The sequence below is a fragment of the Condylura cristata genome, unplaced genomic scaffold, assembly GCF_000260355.1.
Source record: "Condylura cristata isolate star-nosed mole 26May11 unplaced genomic scaffold, ConCri1.0 scaffold00061, whole genome shotgun sequence".
NCBI classification, from domain to species: Eukaryota; Metazoa; Chordata; class Mammalia; order Eulipotyphla; family Talpidae; genus Condylura; species Condylura cristata.
This window is the reverse complement of record NW_004567162.1, coordinates 460,395-482,216: the sequence shown is the minus strand read 5'-3', so window position 1 is coordinate 482,216 and position 21,822 is coordinate 460,395.

Below are 21,822 nucleotides of genomic sequence, written 5' to 3'. Positions count from 1 at the left end.
TTCTGCTCCTCTCTCCCAGTCCTCCAGCAGCTCTGCTCCCTAAAACACACAATACTGAAATCAGACCAATTAGGGGAATCTTACAATAGGCTAGAAGTGTTTGAGTGAAAGGAAGAGTCAAGCCACGGACAAACTTCATTGTCTTATTTTAGGAAATTGCCATGTCACCCTGTGTCATGTCTGTCAGCCACCACCCTATCAGTCAGCAGCCACAAAAGGTAGGCATGACTTTCCATCCCCGCCCTCCCTGGTGGTGCAGCAAGTTATAGCACAGCACTATGATGGTAGAAGCTAACTGCAGCCGCTTCAGCATTGCAACACTGCAGCAGGAGTTCAATCCCAGGCCGGCCAGTGTGGTGACCCACAGGACACAGCAGATCTCTCCTGACCCGCCCGCTGCTCCCCTCAGCAGTATACTTCATCGATCTGCCTGTTCTGCTCCCCACTGTCTCTGGGGAATCCTCTTACCACCACCTGCACCTCTGGCCTGTACCCCAGTTCTGTATGCACACATAAATAAATCTTAAAAAAAAAAGACTCCCCACTCACAAAAATATTGCAACTCACTGAAGAATCAGATGATGGTTAACATTTTTAGCCTAAAGTATTTTTTAGGTTAATGTCTGCACATTGTTGTTTCAGACACAACACTGTCACACACTTAACAGACTACAGTATAGTTCAAACAACTTTTATTTGCACCAGGAAAGCAAAATACTTGTGTGTTTGCTTTACGGAGGTATTCTGGAGCCCAATCTGTAATGGCTTCAAGGTATGCCCATATCCCAACATTTGTGCACTAGAGAGGCCTACGGTAGGTACTGGTGGGGAGGGAGGACTTTTAAGTCTGTTATCTATTTTTTCAAGAACACTGCATCATCTGTCCTCAGCCAGCAATCATGATCCCTCACAGTAGAAGAATTTGAGGCCCAGAGGAATGAGTATTTCTCCTAGAGGAGCAGGCTGGCAAAAGCTGAGCTGGGACATGAATCTAGATCTTTTCTGTTGATGCTACTTTTATTAAGAACTTGATGTCTGGGCCCTATGTGGTGGCATAGGTGTTAAAGACAGCACTATCAAGCTATCTGCAGCCACTGCAGCATGAGTTCTAACCCTGGCCAGGGAGCTGACCCACATGGCCCAGAAGACCTCTCCTGTTTCTCCCCTGCCCGCCTCAGCAGTGTTATTTCAGTCAGTCTGCCTGTTCTGCTCCCCACTCTGTCTCTGGTGAAGCCTCTCACTCCCACACCTCTGATCTACACCTCAGTTCTTGTATGTATGATAAATAAATCTTAAAGCAAGCAAACAAACAAACCAAAAAACCAAAACCAAAAACAAACAACAACAAAAAAAACAAATTTGATTTCTCTCAAGAGTAAATGAATTCCTAGGGTCTGGGACAGTTTCTTCCATGTTCCTGTCTTCTTAATAACAGTGCCAGGCAACCGCCCAACTCTGCTGTGCACAGAGACCCCCTGGGCTGCATTTGTTAACTCAATAATTTTGCATCTCTTTTCCCTGGGGAGCCTCAGGGGCTCAACCACAGCCCCTCAGGCAGCACCTGCTTCCAGGTGGGTGGAAGCCCAAGGTAGAGCTGCTGTGCCTCTGCAATGGTGGAAACAGGCCAGGCCGCAGCAGCCCATGAAGCAGGGAGTGGGAGGGCGGAGAGCTCAGGCCGAGCCACCAGACTGGATCTGCGGCAGTGGTCTGAGGCAGGAAAGCCCAAAATGGAAGTGGGGGAGCAGTTCCTGTAGGTCCAGCTCAGAGACAAGGGGAGCCAGTTCCCACCCCTCAGCAACTCCCAGCCTGCCTCGGGAATCCCGAAGAGTGGCCAGTGTGGGTGCTTATCTAGATCAGGAGAGGGTGGGGGTGGGGTGGTGGTGGTGGTGGTGGTGCGGATGTTTAGAGCTTTTATCAGGCCTCAACTTTCCAAAGCCTGCCAGTGGCCTGCCCTTCCCCCACTAATTCTGGACTTTTATCTCTTTACTGTCCACTGGCAGTTTTTTTCTCAGAAATTGCAGATCAGGAAGGACCTTGGAAACCACAGTTCTACTTCTGCAGCGGGGGCAGAAAGCGTGGGGCAGGCGCCCAAGAGCCACAGACTTAGGCTCCCACCAGGTCCTGCAAGGTGGGGCTTGTCCAGGGTCTGTGGAGCCCACTGTGATGTCTCAGGCCACCTCCAGCTCCTCAGCTTTATCTTCGCGGGGCTTGATGGACTGGCTTCCAGATGTATCACTTGTGAGTCACACTTGCTCCTTGTTCCAGCCCCACCAGTGTGCACAAAGCTCCCCCACGTCGGGATTACTCACCGCTTAGGTCAGTCTCCCTTTGGACTGCATGAGGAGTTCACCCACCCATGCCCCCACATCCTTCATTATCTTGTTTGAACTCACAGGGTTTTTCCCCCCTCTCCCCCATGATTAAAATGATGCATGACTACTGTGGACAATCTGGAAATGAAAAATATATACAAAATAAAAATTAAAATATGCATAATTCCACAAGACGGGGCCTTCTTTTGGTTACCTTCCTGCTTCAGCCTTCGTGTATCACATCAACCTGAAAAAGTCCATCTCTGTCCCTTTCCCCCTTCTCCTCTGCCTCCTTCCTCTTATGAATAAATCTACTCATCCAAAGACCTATCTCTCAATGAAGCCTTCTCTGGACCCCGCAGAGCTCCTGGCTTCACAACCATAGCACTCAGTACTTTTCCTTGCAATACTTACCACAGCTAGAAATAAATCACCATCCTTTTCCCACACATGTTTAATGTCTGTGTTAGCGACATGGCTTGACGTAAGGCCCGTGACTAGCTTTTTGTTTATTCTGATGACTCTGGCACCACCATGGGAGCCTGCTTATAAAGAGCACCCACACACTGCACTAAGACACCATCCCAGAATAACCAGGTGTCTGTCCTCTCAGCACCTTAACTAATCAATTTGACAAATACAATGAGTCAGTCACCATCCATCTGACTGAGTTCCAGCATTGGATACCTGATCTTGCCCTCAGAGGTCTCCAGTCTTTGAGGGACACAGCCCACTCAGTGGAATGTTCCAGTACATCCTTAAGTGTGTGCTGGCCAACAGTGTTAAATAAAGTGTAGAGGGAGGGTCTCTGAACTAGCTTTGAAGGAGGTGACTCTTGTTTTATTTTGTCCTTGCTAATAAATTTGCTTTGTGGAATCATAAGATAGAGTTGGATGGATTCTCCAGATCAACAGGCACCACCTCTTCTTGTAAGTTGAGGAAACCAAAGCAGTGAAGGACAGAATGTGATTTGACTTACTGGGTAATTAACCGGAGGCAGACCTGGGATTAGAACCTTCAGCTGGAGATGGGAGTCCTGTGCTCTTTCCACAGCACTGGAGGCGCTTTGGAGTTCCCTTTGCCTCCTCCCATTCTTTACTCCCCAAGTTCTGTTGCTTTCCCTTGTCAAGGTGTCCCCAGTCTGCCCACTGTCCTCACCTCCATATCACCATGTTCCAAAGCTCTATCAACTACAGCCTGGACAGTGACACTCACTTCTTATCTCCTTTCTGCTCCTAGCCTTGCCCTGCTCAGATCCCCGACCTACGCTGCAGCCAGATCAAGCCGTGCAGACCCGGCAGGAGTACGTCTAGGCCCAGCCTAACGACCCACTGGCCTCCCACCAAACTCTGAGGAATATGTTCAAAAATTCTTTCAGGGTGTATTGGTCTACTCAGGCTGCCTTGACAAAATACCATGGACTGCATGGCTTAAACAACAGAAATTGATTTCCCACAGTTATGGAGACTGGATGTCCAAAGTTAAGGTGCCAGCAAGGTTGGTTGGATTCTGGGCTTCTTCTCTTGGCTTGTAGTGGCTGCCACCCCCGTCTGTGCCTTTTGTTTGCGCACACCTGGGAAGACACACAGTGTGTCTCCCCTCATAAGGACACCAATCCCACTGGACTAGGGCCCCACCCACAGAACCTCACTTAGTTAATTACACTGGAGTACAGGACTTCGACATGTGAAATTGGGGGGTGGGGTGAGGGCACAATTCAGTCACAGCATAAAGTCTGACAGGACTTTCCTGTTCTAACCAGCCTCGTCCTAGCCCCACTGTCCTTCCTGCTGCTGTGCTTCTGTCTTGAAGTTCTCTAGGCTCCTTGAATTGTTCAGAGCTCTTTCAACTCTGGCTCCTTTATCACCTTCTCTCTTCCTCTGCTTAATTCATGCCTACTATTCTGTGGAAGGATAGTTCTACCTAACCTTGGAGCAAGCACACATGGCTTTGCCCCCTTTCGACTGAGTCACCATGACATGGCAGACCTTGCCTTGGACCTGTTTGTGAAAAGCTTGCCTCTTTGAAGAATGGAGAACTGACCAGTCACAAAGTAAGTGTGTGGCCCTGTGATAAGCTGGAGTCCAGAAACCAAACACCGTGTTATTGTGAGTTTCTTCTTTTGGCTCAATATTTAATCCTCTCAGTTTCTCCTTAGAGATAGGTCTGTCCTGTAGCTGCTAAGTAATAAACTCAGCTTCCCTGGCCCTCAGTTCTGATGCATTTCTATTTCAGTTTGTCACTTTTATGGTTGAAATGTCAGTCTCTAAGGGAGGCCTTACCTGATACCCCAAACTGTATTTAGTCCCCTGGCTCTCTATTCCTGTGGCAGCCAGTATACGCCTTTTCACATTGTTGCCGTCTGTTTCATGTCTGTTCTTCTCAGCTCTGTGGGGCGGGATGAGTCTCTGCCTCTGGTTTCCCCAGGGCTATACAGTGTCAGGACCTGTTAAAATGTCTGTAAATATTAGCTTCATTAGTAGATGCTCCGTGAGTATTTATTGGCCTGACTTGCCATCAAATAGTTTCTCTGGTAGTATGTGTATCTTGTTGTCTGAAGTGGACTGAAATTTCTCAGAGGAATCCTGTCTGTTGTTTCCTTTCAGTCTCCCACACTTTGTCTGCCATGGGCTTCTTCATCCAAGAACATTTCATACATGGTTGTAGCTGCTTTACCCCCCATTATTTCCCCAACAGCCATCATACTTGAAGTAAAAATCAAATTCAGAAGCATATGACATACACAGGACAATGTATGATGAATTTGTTGCAACAACAATCTGGTGAGAATTAAAGAATGCAGGTTTCCTCGCCCTCCTCCACATAGCCAGGGCCGTCCTAGAAGTCCAAGGTTTGCAGACCCTGCCGGTTGGCTTCTCTGTGAGAAGAATCAGGTGTGGCGCCCTCAGGAGATCCCATTCCCGAAGTAAGCCTTGGTTCTGAAGGCGCTGATGTTTGGTGGTGTGTGTGTGTGTGTGAGGGGGGGGTGAGGGTGGGGGGGACCACCTCCCCCTTGCTTCCCCTGGGGACTCAGTGGAGAGAGAGGGGTGCCGGTTCTTCAGGGAGCGCTGGGCCTGCTCTAAAGCAGTCCCTTGGGCGGGGCTGGCTGTGGCTCTGTGAGAACTGGGGGGCATCTCTGGGAGGGCGTTTTCAGCCTCAGCATGTCCAGATAGAGACTGTAAAAAGCACTGAACATATTATGGCTCCTCCCATGGGATTAAAGATAAAAGAACTATAGGAAATAAAAAGTAGCTTGAAGGATGTACTAAACATGTGTGATTTTTCCTTGGAACGTGACTACTTTATGCTCTTCATGGGCTTATGTAATTTAGGTACTTCCCTTTTAATAGCCCATTCTTTTCCTCCCCACTTCCTCCCACTCCTCCTCCTCCCCCCTCCTCCTTTCCCTCTTTTTCCTTCTCTTTCCCCCCCTTCTCAATGTCAGAAAGCTGCTTTTCTCCTCTCCTGGTTTTGCCACACTTGGATCACCAGGAACTGCTGTGTCAGCTGAGAGGCCTGACTTCCTTCCAATGGGTCCGGCAGGCCCAGGCAAGAGCAAGGTGGTGCTGAGCGCTATGTACAGAGGAACAGACTCTCCTTGCTTTCTCAGGATCTCAGGGGCAACCTGACCCCAAGGAGGGAGTCTGAGGACATAAGAACTCCAGTCAGGGATGGTCAGGGCTGAAGCCAGATTTGATATGAGTGAGTTCCTAAGGAAATAGAACATTACCTGAGCCCTGAGAATTGTGGGTGGGCTGAGAACAGACTGGTGACAGTTATGGCTTCTGGAAAGGAGGACAAGGTTTGCCTTTTCCCTTCCAAATGGAGCTTTTACAAAACCATTGAACGAGGTGGCACCTGGCGCAGGAGGAAAAGGGTGCTGCGTGCCCCAGCCCACACTGCACTCCTCCACTACCTGGCAGCTTTTCCTCAGCTCCGGGCGAGCTCTGTGCCTGGCACGGCCAGCCTCACTGAGAATATTGACGAAAAGCACTTGGTCCTGCTTCAAGACAGAAGACACTTAGAGGTTTTTAAAGGAGTATTGATCGATTTGGACTTGAGGAAGAAGAGTGACACACCCAACAAGCAAGTGTCTATTGAAAAAATCCTGAAGAGCAAAGGGACCAGCAGAGCCCTCCAGGAGTGGAGCTGAAGGGCAGGTGATTAAGGATGAGGCACTAAGGATGAGGAGGCGCTAAGGATGAGGAGGTACTGAGGATGAGGAGGTGCTGAGGATGAGGAGGTGCTGAGGATGAGGAGGCGCTGAGGATGAGGAGGCGCTTTAGGATGAGGAGGCGATTAAGGATGAGGAGGCGCCGAGGATGAGGAGGCGCTTAAGGATGAGGAGGCGATTAAGGATGAGGAGACATTGAGGATGAGGGCTCTCCAGGCCCACAGCCACTCTCCCTGAGCAGCATGTCTGCAAGGAGCTGCTGCTCTTGGGGAGCAGGGTGTCACAGAAGGAAGACACATCCTAGTTACCTCACACGTTTTGCTAATATTAAGAGTTTTGAAAAGTCATTTTACTTAAATTCTTTCATATATGCAATATGAAGAGGTCGTTAAGACCCTTCTCTCCCTTTTTTCAAAAAAGATTTATTTTATTTATTTATGCATTCAAGAGCTGGGGTACAAGCCAGAGGTGTGGATGGGGAAGTGAGTGACAGGATTCACCAGAGACAGAGTCAGGAGCAGAACAAGTGGATTGACTGAAATACACTGTTGAGGGAAGCAGCAGGCAAAACAGGAGAGGTCTGCTGTGCCATGTGGGTCACCTCCCTGGCTGGGGATCGAACTCATACCACAATGGCTGGTGATAGCTTGATAGTGCTGAGACTTAACCCCTTGCACCACCAGGGAGACCCCTTTTCTCTCCTTTTGAATAAAAATTCTCTTTTAAAGATATGCAGCACAGGTGACGTTCACTGTAGGGCCAGAAACTCTTCCCAGCTCAGTTATGTCCTTCACTTACTTGTAAATAAAGTATGAATCTCAAAATACCTCCACCAAACTTGTTATTTTTATAATAAAAATGTACTTCAAAAATTAAAATGACAGAAACAATAAACTCACCAAATTACTAGTGTCTTCAGAGTCCAACTTGAGGACAGCTGGAGACTGGCTTTCCAGGAGGGCTATGCTGATGGGCTGGGCCTGGCCTGGAGAGGGGCGGGTGATGCCACCAGCTGTGGCGTCCAGTGGCAGCTAACTATGGCCTGGTCTTGCAGTGTGCTGGGGGAATCAGATCGGGAGCTATAACATTCCTCCACACTGTGAGTGAGTAGCAACTGTGCCTCAGTCGGGCACTGAGAATGTGGGCAGGGACAAGCAATAGGGTTCCTCTGAGCAGGAGTAGAGTTTAAAAGACAGATGCGGGTCACATTTGTCTTGTAGAACAAGAAGGCTAGGGGAAGGAAAGAAGTAAGTGCAGGCTTAGATCTTCCTCTTCAGATCTCCTCTGTACAATGAGGGACTAGAATTTACTTTTTAATTAAGAAATATTTTCATTAAAATTTATTTTAAATGAATGCACAGTAAAATTGTTTTTAATTCACCAGTGGTTTCCTCTCTTGTCCTTGCTCTTGAAGCATGTAGAGGACTCTAGAAGGAGAACTGACAGAGGTGAATGGAGTAGTTACCAAAGGACTGTGTGGCTGGCCCTTAGGCCCTAGAGTGTCCTGACCAAAGCTCGCTCCACATTAGCCCTTTCATCCCAGCTCAGGTCTCCTGGAAGTCCATCCAAGCTCCCAGTGTCACCCAGTATTCTTTTTTTGTGTGTGGAAATTTAGCTTTCTTTAAAAAAATTTAAAAATTTTTCTTTACTTTTTTCTTACATTATAGTCATCTTTCAATATTTACTGATATACTGAAGATTTGTGATTTTTCCTTGGAACTGTTAAGGGGAAGGATGTCCTAACGGAACTCTGCAGAGCCTTATGGAGTCCACCCCCTACTCCAGCTTTCTGGACCCTACATACTACTCCAGTGATTGGAAACTACAACTCCCAGCAGTACCAGGGAGAGAACTGCGAGGACCCAAGGGCGGAGCTAGCAGGAATTCTGGGACATTTGGGAGATAAATAGGGCGCGATTGCAGCTCTCGCTCTCTCGCTCGGGAAACAGCTCTCCGGATCGCTGACTCGGTGTATTCAGTCAGCCTAGCCAGAAGGTATTCCAGTTACCTTGTATCCCGCTCTCTTTCCCTGGGTTGTTTCCTATTCCTTTCCCCTTTTGTAAATAAACCTGTTATTGACCCTTTTGTGTGTCCCTGCAATATAGCTGAATTGTGAGCGTGTGGGTGAGGCCCCACAGACAGGTGGCCCAGTCCACTCTGGGCTACCTGGTAACAGTTTTTGGTGCCTAATATGGGGCTTCACCCAAGCGCTCACAATTCAGCTATACTGCAGGGACACACAAAAGGGTCAATAACAGGTTTATTTACAAAAGGGGAAAGGAATAGGAAACAACCCAGGGAAAGAGAGCGGGATACAAGGTAACTGGAATACCTTCTGGCTAGGCTGACTGAATACATCGAGTCAGCGATCCGGAGAGCTGTTTCCCGAGCGAGAGAGCGAGAGCTGCAATCGCGCCCTATTTATCTCCCAAATGTCCCAGAATTCCTGCTAGCTCCGCCCTTGGGTCCTCGCAGTTCTCTCCCTGGTACTGCTGGGAGTTGTAGTTTCCAATCACTGGAGTAGTATGTAGGGTCCAGAAAGCTGGAGTAGGGGGTGGACTCCATAAGGCTCTGCAGAGTTCCGTTAGGACATCCTTCCCCTTAATAGAATATGACTACTGTATGTTCTTCATGGCTTACGTAATTTAGGTACTTTCCTTTTACCCACCCCCTTCTTTTCTACCCCCCCACACCCCAAGATGGTCTTCTTCCTGGAAACGCCCTTTTCCTGAGTGAGAACCTGGACTCCTGTTCTACTGCAGCAGACCAGGCTGTTGGTCTTTAATCCCCAGGTGCCACCCCATCTTTGGCAGCATCTGAAGCAGGCAGTAGCACCCAAACCTTGCTTGCTCAGGCTGACCCATCCATACCTGGCCGCACAGACCCAGGTTCCCTTTCTCAGACTCTCCTGCCTCTGCTCTGAGGTGCCAGCGGAAACTTCAGGTCACAGGGCTGTCTTTCAGGTGCAATGCCTATTCATGGGGTGTCTCCCCTGCATGCTTCATCACAGCTGCCTTCACAGAGTCCTGCCAGGAGGCCAGGGACAGCAGTGGGAGAGTGAGAATTGGCTTTGTTTAGTACGTGACTCTGTGAAGGTTAGCAGTGAAATTCCATGTCATCACTTCTGCAATCAAGACCCGGAACACTTCTCCCTCCCACCCCCAAATCCCCTCCATGGTGTTATTTCCTTGTAATCATACCCTTCCTTTTATTCTTCATAAACCTCTCACCGTTGGGACCTATTCTCAGTCACTACAAATTTATCTTTTAAATAATGTCATGTGGATAGGATCATACAGCATGTAGCCTTTTGAAATCAGATTTTTTCACTCAGCATAAATAATACCTTTGTGATCCATTCAACTTGATCCATGTTATCAGTAATGTGTTTCTTTTTCCTTCTGGATAGTATTCCTTAGTATCCATTTACCCATTTCAATCTAGCTTTTGGTAGTTACAAATGAAACTTCTATGGACATCCAATGTACAATTTTTTTGTATGAATTTACTTTTATTTTTCTCAGGTGAAATGCCAGGAAATTATTGAGTTAAATGGGAAATGTATTAACTTTATAAGAAGTTGCCTTACTATGTTCTAGAGTATGACTGTGTTGTATCAGTAATGTCTCACGGTTCCTGGTGCTTTGCATTCTTGCCAACAACTGGCATTTTCTTTTTTTAAGATTTATTTATTTATGCATACAAGAACTGGGGTACAGGCCAGAAGTGTGGGGAGTGAGAGGATTCACAGGAGTCTGAGTGGGGAGTGGAACAGGTGGATCTACTGAAAAACACTGCTGAGGGGAGCAGTGGGTGAGGTAGGAGAGGTCTGCTGTGCCATATGGGGGCAACTCCCTGTCTGGGGATCGAACTCCTGCTGTAGTGGCTGGGGATAGCTTCACAGTGCTGTGTTTTAACCTGTTGCACCACCAGAGAGGGCCCACTATTTTAATTTTATCTGTTCTAACAGCTCTATAGTGGTAATTCATGATGGTTTTAATTTGCATTCCCCTGGTGGTTAGAATGTTAAGAATTTTTTTTTTTTTAACGTGCTTACTTGCTTTTCTTATATCCTCTTTGGCTACGAGTCTGTTCCAGACTTTTGTCTCTCTTTTTTAGACCAGGTTTTCTTTTCTTCTTGTTATATATTGTAGATACAACTTCTTTGTTGGATATGTGACTTGAAAATATATATATTTTTAACTTGGTACCTTGCCTTTTCATTCTCTTAATAGGATCTTTGGCACTGTAAATATTTTTATTTTGCTGAAGAACATTTCTTTTTGTTGAGATCTAATCGACATGTTTCAAAGTATACGAATTTAAATATGCAGCCTGAAGTTTTACATTTCTACCCACTTAACCATCACCCGGAAGGTTCCCTTGAACCCTTATCTGGTGGAGATGCTGCATCTTTTATACCCATCTCTGAAATAACTGCTGTTCTGTCACCACAAACTAACTTTGTCTAGAAGGTTTCTTGACAAAGTTGGAGAAAGCTCCAACTTTTATGATTCCTTTGTTTTACCCTGAGAACAGGAAGTCTCCCACCACCCTGGCAGAGACTCTGATGCCCTCTAAGATGTGACCCAGAGATGGGGAGCAAAGCTGGAATTCTCATCATCTTCTGGCAGGCTTACAAGCCAGACTTCACACAAGGTACAAGAACTTGGTAGAAAATGGCAAAAAGAAAAGCATTCTGAAAACTCAACAGAGTAGGAAGGGCATACAATCAGGAAGGGAAAAACATGACCTCAGGCCCTCTCAGACATTTACTGCATGTCCTTAAACAAACTACATAAGCTTCTTGTGCTTCATCTGCAAAATGAGAACCCACTATGGTTATCAGGACTGTTCACAAGTATTTGAGTCTCTTTCTCCTTCCAGATCCTAGCAATGCCATTGAACTCTTGGCAATTACCCCAGGCATGGCTAAGTGACTTATTTTGGCCAATTAAATTGTGTCTCTTCTGTGTGGAAACTGAAAAAGCCAGTAAATTCTTTCCCATAGTCCTCCCTCTTCCAGAGTGGCGACCAATGTTGCAGGCTGTTCTGTCAACCTGGAGTTGGGACACTGATGGCCCGGAGCAGAGCATGGACACATGACAGGAATGGTAAATTGGTCTTTATTACACGAAGGCATTTTTTTTTTTTGGTTGTTGCAACATAGCTTGCTTAAATGACTTGCCCCATTACACAGACTTATTACAAGATGATATGAAGTAAGATGTATGGAATTTCTGAGTACAGAAATGCCCTTCCTTTCAAACGGTCTTTCTTTCTTTCTGAGGCACCATGAACCCTGGAGTCTCTTACCAGCCAGCACCATTGATAAGAAGCAAGAGAACAGATGGGCCACTCAGCCACAAAAGAATGGTGAAGAGAAAGGGGTACCGAGCAGCAAAAGGTGCAAGAAATATGGCACAGAGTTAAGGAGGAGAGACAGAGCTCACAGACAGGGAGACAGCACAGGGGGAAGCATGAGACACAGCAGAGGCGAGTGTAAGGCAAACCACGGAGGCAAGGGGAACTGGACCAGCTGAGCGCTCGCCAGTGTGCCAGGTCAGCAACACCAACTGCTATGGTGGCTGAACATGTAAGTGTGGCTACATCAGTCCCGAGCCGTCCATTCATCATCTCTCCACCCACTTACTGAGTACTCAGTGCTTACTGCCCGCCTGGCACACGCTGTGGTGAGTGCTGGTCTCTGTCTTCAAGGTCCTCTGCCCCTGCCCCCAATCTGGTTTGAAACAGTCACACAAGCAGGACGCAATTTAGCCTGTGCAATAATGAAGGTGCTCTCAAGGAATTAGGGAGGAGATGGAAAACCAGACCCTTCTCCCAAGAGTCAGAAAAGAACCCTGGAACCCATGGATCTAAGGGTCTCGTAGAGTAACTGGAGCTATTGGAAGTGGGTGGGTGAGGGAAAGGGGGCATGCTGGGCAGAGAGGCAACAGAAGGGGGTTTGGGGACCTTGGCGGCCTTGAGGAGAGGCAGTGGGCAGCAGGTGGCAAGAGACACCGCCTTCCACTGGGTGGGCTAGAGCAGATTTGAGGGATGAAGCAGAGAGGTGGTGTGGTTCAATTTTAGCTAAATTGTTCTGCCTGCTGTGTGGACAGAGGATTAGGGCAGATTCTCTTTTCATGAGTCTTCTTGGGATTGAGCTGAATGCCCAGCCCAGGGTCTGTAGTTGCACATGCTTCTGGAATCATCATCCTCACCGAGGCTTAGTGAGCTGATGAGGGTGGGGCCTGATCTGTGTGGGGCAACTACTTCATCCTCTTGAGGAGCCTGTTCTTTTTTTTTTTTTTAATAACATAATAGTTTATTTTTACGTAATGTTGTGCCTTTTTCCATGTCAGTTGTAATTCCCCTGGGCTTCCCATCACCAAGTCACCCATGTGCACCCATAGTCCAGTGCACTTCCCTCCCTCCACCGTTTTTGACCCCATTCCCCACTCCACCCCCACAAAAAGTCTCTGGTCTATAGCTGTTCATTATTATTATTATTTTCTCTCCTGGTCCTTTATTCTCCTGCTATAAGTGAAAACATCTGGTATTTTTCCTTTTCTTTCTGGCCTATTTCACTAAGCATGATCACTTCCAGCTCCATCCATGTAGCTGCAAAAGAAAGAGCCTGTTCTCACCCGGGATGTGACCAGGAGGCAACGGGCACAGAGGTTAAGTTGAGTGGCCAGCACATTCCAGGGGTCAGCCTGGCGCCCCTACATCCACCTCCTCAGGGCCCACTGCTCCCAGGAGGCCTCTCACGGAAGCAGCTCCTTGCGTTCAAGTTTAGGAAGTATTTCACAAGATGACCTCACTCTAGACTTGCAACAAAAGCTTCTATGAGGTAGATATTATTATTCACACTGTGGAGACTGACTAATAATTTGTCAAAGGTCAGAAGTTAGGTGGCAGGGCGCCTACTCAGATGTGCATCTTGCCATGGAGTCCAGTCAGGCTCAGATTCAATGGCCATTGTGGTCCTGCCACCAGCTTCCTGGCAGCTCTTTCACCAGGACATTCTCCAAAGTGACTTGGTGACTTGGCCATCTCCCATCTAGGAAAATGATTTTCTGAACCCAGAGGGAGAGGAGCTCAGAAATGTGCTGCTGGCATCGATTTCCTGTGTTGTGCAACGCCTTCCGCTCGATGGTGGGTGGTGACGTGGCTGCCTGGAACTCTGCCAGCCCTCTGCAGCCCAGGAAACGATTTCCTCGACCTGGTGGCAGCCATCCCCAGCCTCCTGGTCTTCCAGAGCAGGGGAGGAACAGACCCCTCCTGAAAATCAACCGAGTTGAGCTCAGCGGAGGTTTCACTGTAGGGAGGGAGGCAGACACAGGAAGGGAGTTCAGACAGACCCTATCTGGTGGAGCAGGGGTTCCTGTCAGGCAGTCTGGGGTGGCATGGGGAGGAGCCAGTGATTACGTGGGAGTTTTAGGATTTTGTAACTAACACTAATTGGAGGTACAGAAGAGAAAGGTAAGCAAAGCTTAGGAAATCTGGGAAAAGTGACACATGGAGGTATTGCTGAGAAGGCCAAACAGGCCAGGGATATAATATAGATGCCTATCTTCATTCGTCTTTCTTTTACTTATTTGAATTATAAAAGTAGGCCAGCTGTCAGACAAAAGTCTAAGCAATAGATAAATGAACTAAGGGAGAAAGTCCAAGTGTCCTTGCCCCAGCCCACCCCATTGTTCAGGCTGGGTCCTGAATGCTGATACTGGTGCACGGCTTCTGCCGATTCTCACCTCACTGAATCCTCACAGTGAACCTAGAGGTAAGGGCTAAGTGCCTTTATTGTTGTTAAAACTGGGGTAAAGTGAGGTCTAGGTACCATTAACTATATCATCTGGGGGCCCCATCGCTGCTGAAGGGGCGGGGCCATGGCGGTGTCCTGCCGCCTGGCCACAGGTGTAGCCGCTTTGTCAGCAGGCCAGTGCCACTTCCGGTCATGGTGCTTCCTGCTTCCACGCCCCGTGCCACCTCCGGGCACTGTGCTTCCACCACGCCCCTTCCTTGGGTGATGAGATCCTGTCCGAAGAGGGTAAGAGTGAAAAGGATTCGGTGAAAGCGGACAGTGCCGCTGAAAGAAAACTTCTGTCCAATGAGTGTCCAGGGCCACATACCCACCCTGCCCACTTGGGCAGCCCCTCTGACGGGCACGAGTGTGACAGGGTCCCGCAGGTGCCTAGTGACCGGTGTCCCTCTGAGAAGGCAGTGCACCCTGGCTTCTGTGCTGAGAGGGCAGAGGGAGAAACTGCCGAGAGGGGCGGGAGTGGGGCAGCACGCAGCCCTGGGACTGGAGCTTTGTCATTTGCTGTGCAGACGGTGGCTTGTTCCCACTGTGGGGGCACGTGATGACCAGGTCCCACCAGCCCTGGTGGGAACAGAAAGACCTCTCACCATTCATCCTTCATGCTTGCAAAGAATAAGTTACAGATGCCCTTCCTGGTGACGCAACAGTTAGGACACAGCACTGCAAGCTAGCCTAGTCGCTTCAGTGCAAGTTCCATCCCTTTCCGTGAGGTGACCCACATGGCGTGGCAGACGCTTCTAACCCCCCGCCCCCCGCTGCTCCCCTCAGCAGTGTACCTCCTTGATCTGCCTGTTCTGCTCCCCACTCTGTCTCTGTTGAAGCCTCTCACTGCCCCTGCACCTCTGTCCTGTACCCCAGTTCTGTATGCATAAATAAATCTTAAAAAAAAAAAAAGCCACAGAACATGCACATACTTGCCCTAATTAAAATGGCTGCCTGTGGAGAAAACGACCAAGTTGCCGAGTAAGAGGCGTTCCATCCACACTGTAGTGTAACCTCCAGAATTCTTCTCTCATTGATACACTATCAAAAATAAACATTATCTTCCCATTGCTTCTCCCCCTCAGCCTCTGGCCACCACCATTTTACCTTCTGTCTCTACGAATTCAACCACACTAGTTACCTCATGGAAGTGGAATTTTTACAGTGTGAACTGGGCCACCTGTCTGTGGGGCCTCACCCATGCCTTAAAATTCAGTTGTACTGCAGGCACACACAGAAGGGTCAAAATGGGTTTATTTATAAAAGGGGAAAAGAAAAGGAAGCAACCCAGGGAAAGAGAGAGGGATACAAATTATAACTGGAATATCTTACCAACTTGGAGCTCTGGTAATAAACTAAATGAAAGCCCCCAGTCACAAGGTCCCGAGAGCTGTTTCACGAGGGAAAGAGAGAGAGGCCGTTGGACAAAATGGCTCCTTGTTTATCCCCCTAAGTTCCAGAATGCCTGCTTAGCTCTGTCTTTGGGTTCTCGCAGTTCTCTCCCTGGTACTGCTGGGAGTTGTAGTTTCCAATCACTGGAGTAGGGGGTAGAGTCCAGAAAGCTGGAGGTGGGGTGGAGTCCACAAAACTGCAGAGTTCCTTTAGCACATCTTTCCCCTTAACAGAATCATAAAATTGTTCTTGTGAATGACTTAATAAGGTATCTTCAAGTTTTGCTTATGCTGTAGTGGGCGCCCAGAGTTTTTCTTTTTAAGGCTGAACGATATTCCATTGAGACCTCATTTGTTAATTCATTTGTTGATAGACAGGTTATTTCTACTTTTTGGCTATTATGAATAATGCTGCTATGAATGTGGATGTACACATGCCTGTTTGAACGTTGCCATTATTTTAATAACAGCTGTGTTGAACTAACATGAACATTCTATACAATTCACCCTTGAAATGTGTCCAGTTGAATGTTTTGTTGAATGCTTATGGAGCTGTGTAACCTATTTCACAGTCAATTAGAGCATTTTCATTGTGCCCAAACAAACCTCACATTCTCCATTAACAACCCCTCCCAATTTTCCCTCAGATCCCTTGTTCTGGTTATTGGCAGCCACTAATCTACTTTTTGTCTACAGAGAGCTGTTCTGGACATTTCATTTAGATGAAATCAGATGATATATGGCCTTTGAGTCTGGTTTTTTTCCTTTAGCATGTTTGCAAAATCCATTCACATTGTAATAGGTAATGTATTTTATTCTTTCTATCTTTCTTCGCAACCATTATTCCATCATGTGGAGATATATACATGTGCACCTTACTTATCCATTCACCAATTGGTAGGCATTTGTGTTGTTTCCACATTTTGGCTATTATGATAATGCTGGTGTGAATAATCCTTGCCAGAAGGTGTGTGGATATGTTTCCTTTTTCCTGGGTATATACTAAGAAGTAGAATTGCTACATTTTTTGGTAACTCTTCAGCCTTTTGAGGAACTTCAGTTTGTTTTCTAAAGTAACCACACAATTTGACGTTGCTACCAGTAGTGTATGAGGGCTTGAATTTTCCAATCTTTTCTTTTTTTTAAATATATATTTTTACATAATTCTTCATTTTTGTACAATCCAACCTGTCTTTTTGACTCTAGTTACTTTAATGGGTATAAATGGTATCTCATTGTGATTTAGATTTGCATTTGCCCATGGCCAATGATGTTGAACATTTTACTTTTAAAACAATTTTTAAAAGATTTATTTATCCATTCAAGAACTAGGTGTAAGCCAGAGGTGTATGTATGTGTGTGTGAGAGTGTGAGAGAGAGAGACAAAGAGAGAGAGAGAGAGGGAGAGAGGACTCACCAGAGATAGAGTAGGGAGCATAACAGGCATATACGGAAATACATTGCTGAGGGAGCAGCTTAGGAGATAGGAGAGGTCCGCTGTGCCATGAGGGTCAGCTCCCTGACCAAAATCACTCATGCTGCAGTGGCTGGCAATAGCTTGATAGCACTGTGCTTTAACTCTTGTGCCACCTAGAAGGCCCATGTTGAGCATTTTAAATGTACTTATTGGTCATTTGTATATTTTTGGAGAGATGTCTAATCAGATCCTATTCCCATTTATAAATTGCATAATTTTAAAAAAGGATTTATTTATTTATGTATAAAGAATTTGGGTACAGGCCAGAGGTGCAGGAGCAGTGAGAGGATTCACCAGAAACAGAGTGGGGAGCAGAACAGGCAGATCTACTGAAATACACTGCTGAGGGGAGCAGTGGGCAGGTCAGGAGAGGTCTGCTGAGCCATGTGGATCACCTCCAGGTCCAGTGATAGAACTCACACTGAAGCAGCGGCTCTCGCTTGCAGTGCTGCATCCTAACCTGTTGTGCCACCAGGGAGGGCCCGAATTTTTTTTTTTTATTACTGAGGTGTTTAAAGTTCTTTATTCTAGATACAAGTCCCTTAACAGATGCATGCTTTACAGTTAGTTTCCCCAGTTCTATATATTATCTTTTCATTTTGATGGATATACTTTGGAGTACCCAAGTTTTGAAGTTTGATGAAGTCCACTTTATTTGTTTTTTTCTTTTGTTACTTGTGCATTTGCTCTTATACCCACAAAATCATTATTTAACCTATAGTCAAAAAGATTTACACTAAAGTTTTCTATTAAGAGCTTAATAGTTTCAGCTCTTATCTTTAGGTCTTTGATCCATTTTGAGTCAATGAGGTGTGAGGTAGGGACCCAACTTCATTTATTGCATGTGGATATATGTTTGTTCCAGTTTTAATATTTAATATTCCTTTTAAAAAATCAGATAAATAAATTATCAGCTTCATGAGAGAAGGGACTGTGCCTGGTTTTGTTCATCATTGCCTTCCCAAAATTCACTTAGTCTCTGTCTGACCACACAAGGCATTTAATAAAGACAGGCTGAGTGAGCACATATATGAGTAAACTGAAACTCAGAGAAGTTAAACAAATGGTGTAGGTCAGTCAGTTGAAAAGTGGACAGACGTGGTTCAAACTCAATATTTATTATTCATTTCTAATTAAGAACTTTTATGCATTGAAATTGTCCCAGTTTACCAAACATGTCCCACAAGAAACCAGATTTTTTTGGTCATTTGTTGCCTCTTTCTGTATCATTCTAATGATTCCATTGATTGTGAACAGTCCAGCTGCTCAAATCTGTCGCGTTTTGTGTCCTTTCTGCCTCTGGCTCTCCTCCTCCAGCAATGGAGACAACTTTCCTCCCTTCTATGGTGATTTTATAGTTGGAAAGTTCTAAGACTCTGACCACAGCTCTGCTGCACAATTTTACCATAAATCCCAGTGGGCATTTGCTGCCACTGTTGGCTGTAGGAGGGAGCAAACAGTCGTTTGCTGGGGGAGGCTTTCTGAGCATGTGGAGTGCTTTCTTCTCTGTACTATGTGAAGCACAGCCTTCCTGGGGCCAGCTGCCCTTGTCTAGCCCTGATGTGGCTCCTTCTGTAGACGGATTCTGTGGCTAGCTTGCCATCGTGGAGGGAATGAAGCCAGGTGACATAAACCTCCAGTTATAGAACATTTGGATGAACTCATCTTTTGGGATGAAACAAGGGAAAAAGAGTTAGTTCCTCAAAGCTTCTGAGGTTAAAGCCCACACCAGTGTTTGGCTTAAATTACCAGCTCCCATCCTGACAGTACTGAATTTGGGCTCCCCCTGTTGGACTCTTTTGGAAAATAATTATTTGAAGGACAGGAAGAATTAAAACAAGCGTGTGTGTCTGTAAGTGGAGGGGCAAAAGAAAAAATGTTTGTTGCGTGCTTGCTACATACTGGCATTTGTTTTAGTCATTATTTTATCCTACCTGTAATCCTACAGGTAGATTCTGTCAGTCCTATTTTTCAGTCAGAAGCTAAAACTTCCTCAAAGACACACAAAGATTTGAAGCCAGAGCTCTCTGGACTCCTTAAAGCCCTTACTCTTTCCAGGACTATGAGCCAAGGAAACCAGAGGGCAGAAATGGCATAAGAGGGCCCCTCCCTCCACTGCCTTCCAGTGGGTCTGGCTCTGTTTCTAGGGCCCAGGTGTCATGGGGAATCTTCTCACCGGGATGTGCTGGGCCCTCTCAGAGCAGCTGGTGAGAACAGCTGTTAAATATTCAGAAATTTTGAAAACTGTTTGTCAAACTGGTGACAGTTATAGATCAATCACAGCAGGAGGGAATATTTATAACACAGATATGGATAACCTCACAGATCAGGGATCCCTTCCTTGACCCCCATATCACCACTGTCAGAAATAAGCAGCAGGTAGTCTGATTCAGAGACACAGCTGACTTCTCTCCTGCCTGCACGCCATTGCAGGCTTTGCTCCTGGCTTTCTGCCTGCCTCAGAGTCCCTGAGGCAAAGGCGAGAATGTAGAGACACCACTGAGCTTGTCAGTGCCCCTAACAGCACCCAGGGTGAGCCCTGAAGACAAGGGGTCTGCCCCCAGCGGTCACACACTTTCAGATGCAGGCTGAGGAAGAGAGACAGAGCTGTTGGGAAATGAGGAAACTTGTGTGCAGGGGAGAAGGCAGGAGAAAAGAGGCTGTAGGATTCTGGTTATTCACATGAATAAAGATCCAGTGTTTTTGATCACACAGATTTTTGGGGTGTGTTGTGACAATGGAAGAGGACAATGAAAGAGTGACAATGGAAGAGGAGAGTCACTTTATGCAGAAACTAGAGAACATCAGTGTTGGGGGTGGCGGGCCCTTCTGGGAAGGAAGCTGGCTCTGAGGCCCAAGGTTTCGGGTGGGAGGCTGTTCGTGGGCCTCATTCTGAGGCTACAGTCAGGACCTTCTCACTGTCAGGTGGTGAGCTCCTCCTCGGGGTCCCCAGGCTCCCCAGGGCTGCCAGGTCTGAGAAGAGCAGAGCAACTAAGCGCCAGGGGAACACATCTCCAGAGCCTGCAGGGTGCTTGGCGTCGTCTCCATTTGGGGCAGGAGCCAGGGGCTTTCCTCAGCTGCTGGACGGCTGGCGTGCAGAACCAGCCGCCTCTGGCATAAAATGGGAGGTACGTGCTTCTCAGGGGAGCAGCTGGAGAAGCATCTCCATGAGCAGGGAAGGGACTTCCCTCCCACCTTGTCCCCAGAGGTTTCCCTTCCCTGTCCCTTTATGCTTGTGCACAGCCATATCTGAGGCAAAACACATGCCAGAACAATTAAATAGGACCTCTCTAACAATTAAATAGGACCTCTCTACAGACCTAGAACTAAGAAAAGGAAAAGCAAAGAAGTAAGCAGCAGGTTGTCTGATTCAGAGACACAGCTGTCTTCTCTCCTGCCTGCACGCCATTGCAGGCTTTGCTCCTGGCTTTCTGCCTGCCTCAGAGTCCCTGAGGCAAAGGGGAGAAGGTAGAGACACCTAGGTGCTCCCACCTCTGCCTGCACAGGCTCCCCTCCTGAGATCAGGGCCCACCTGCGGCCCCATCTCACCTCTGCCTGATGTCAGAATGTCTCTCTGAGGCATGCTGACTGCCAGGGGGCCTTCTCCCGTGTGCGGGTGAGCTGCAGTCCCCAGGGAACAGCCATACAGTGGGCTGTGGGGGTGCTGCATTTGTTCCATTGCTAATCTCTTGTGGTTCAACAAGAGATTGTGGTAGAGGGGATATCCTGCGAGACCAGGCACTTTTGTTTCGATGAGTGAAAGGAGGGGTGTTGGCCGCAGGGCCCAGACAGGCCAGGGCAGAGTGAAGCCAGGCTGCGGTGGTGGCTGGCAGCCCCTGCCCCTCCTGCTCTGGGAGCGAGTCTGCTAAGAGCCAAGAGCTGGCACACGAGATGGGAGTGGAGGAGAGATAAATATAAGTCTGGATTGCCAGCCCCACTCACTCTCCCACTCGTTCCCTTCATGGGGATTATTATACCTGTGATGGCTCAGCTGCCAGGGGCTATTAATTCTTTTGCTGCAGCATTTTCACCTGGGATTTGCAGCTCCTGTTAGACGCCAGCCTCCCCGGACCCCAGGGCAGGCTGAGGAGTCATTAGCCTTCCGGAGCAGGCTTCCACTCCCAGGCGAGGCGAGCCTAGGCAGACCTCACTGGCAAGTGGGACCAAGGGTATTCAGTGGGGAGGAGGCTTGAAGGCAAAGGCCGCCAGATTCTGTTAAGCAGAGGTTAGCACCCTGCAGCACAGAAGCTGATAATCGGCTAACGATTGACTGCTCCACCGTCTTTAACCTTCAGCAGAGCCTGAGCTGGCTATTCATTCATATCCATTCATTCAACAAATATTTACTGAATGAAATTTCTCTTAGAAGTTAGGTTCCTGGGCTACCACCCAGGTGTGAGCTGAAGCTGCTGCTCCACCCCCATGTGCCCATATGCAGAGGCCAGGGCAGGCCAGGGAGAAAGGCAGGTGCTGCAAGTTGGGCCTGGCATCTTCAGTCTCTCAGGGAACCTCCTCACAGCCTGTCTTGGGCGGCTACAGGACATGTAGTTTTCTGCTCCCACCTCCCGAATCTTAAGTTTATATAAAGGCTTTGACTGGGTTTAATCGCATGCACTGTCCAGATGGCCTTAACAAAACATTTTCTGGGGGATGTGTCCTTG